Source organism: Rhincodon typus, unplaced genomic scaffold (assembly GCF_021869965.1).
Source record: "Rhincodon typus isolate 14 unplaced genomic scaffold, sRhiTyp1.1 hic_rhity00000514, whole genome shotgun sequence".
NCBI classification, from domain to species: Eukaryota; Metazoa; Chordata; class Chondrichthyes; order Orectolobiformes; family Rhincodontidae; genus Rhincodon; species Rhincodon typus.
The window spans coordinates 10,153-10,917 of record NW_025966152.1 but is presented as its reverse complement, the minus strand read 5'-3'; positions in this window follow the sequence as shown (position 1 = coordinate 10,917).

Here is a 765-nt window from a genome sequence, read left to right as displayed (position 1 = left end):
TGAACAAGAAACTTACCATACTCAAAACTTTAGCTCTGTTTCTCTTTTCACAGGTACCACGAAACGTGTTGAGTTTCTGCAGTATTCTCTGTGTTTAATCTACATAAATGGTTTGCATTAAATATCTTGAATTGCAGTCCTCTGGTAACTGACCCTGGTCAGTGGCTACAGTTTTTCCCGACCATCACCCCGCCTATTCCCGCCACTCCCTCCCCCACTGTTGTGAACAGCCCCACGAAATCTCTGGTTAAACTTTTTTGCTCCAAAGAGAACATTTCCGATCTCGGGAATCACTCCACTAAACGGGATTTCCTCATCGCCGGACATGTTGCAAGGCGGAGGATTGTGAAGAGATTTTGGGAAAATATTGACAGTTAGAGGCGGGGGAGGTCGGGGTGGTGGGGCTGTTGCGATGTTAAGGAAGCAAAACAGAAAACCCAGTCTCCAACTTTTTGAATCTTTAGAAATTCTTGGAAACCGGAATCACAGGAGAATGAAGGGTGAACTTTCCGAGCACAAACAGTCAAGACGCCTGCCCCTTCTTTTAAAGGCTGGGACATTGACTCTGATGTTCTCGGGACATGCACTGACTTGAGACATTGAAATGATTCTCGTTCCTGCACATCAGGAATTCAAATGTCATCTCGGCGACGGGACAATGAGACAAACAAAAACTGCTGGAGAAACTCAGCAGGTTTGGCAGTGCCTGTGGGATAAAACAGAGTTCTGAAACGTTGACACTGATTCTCTGCCAGATCTGCTGAG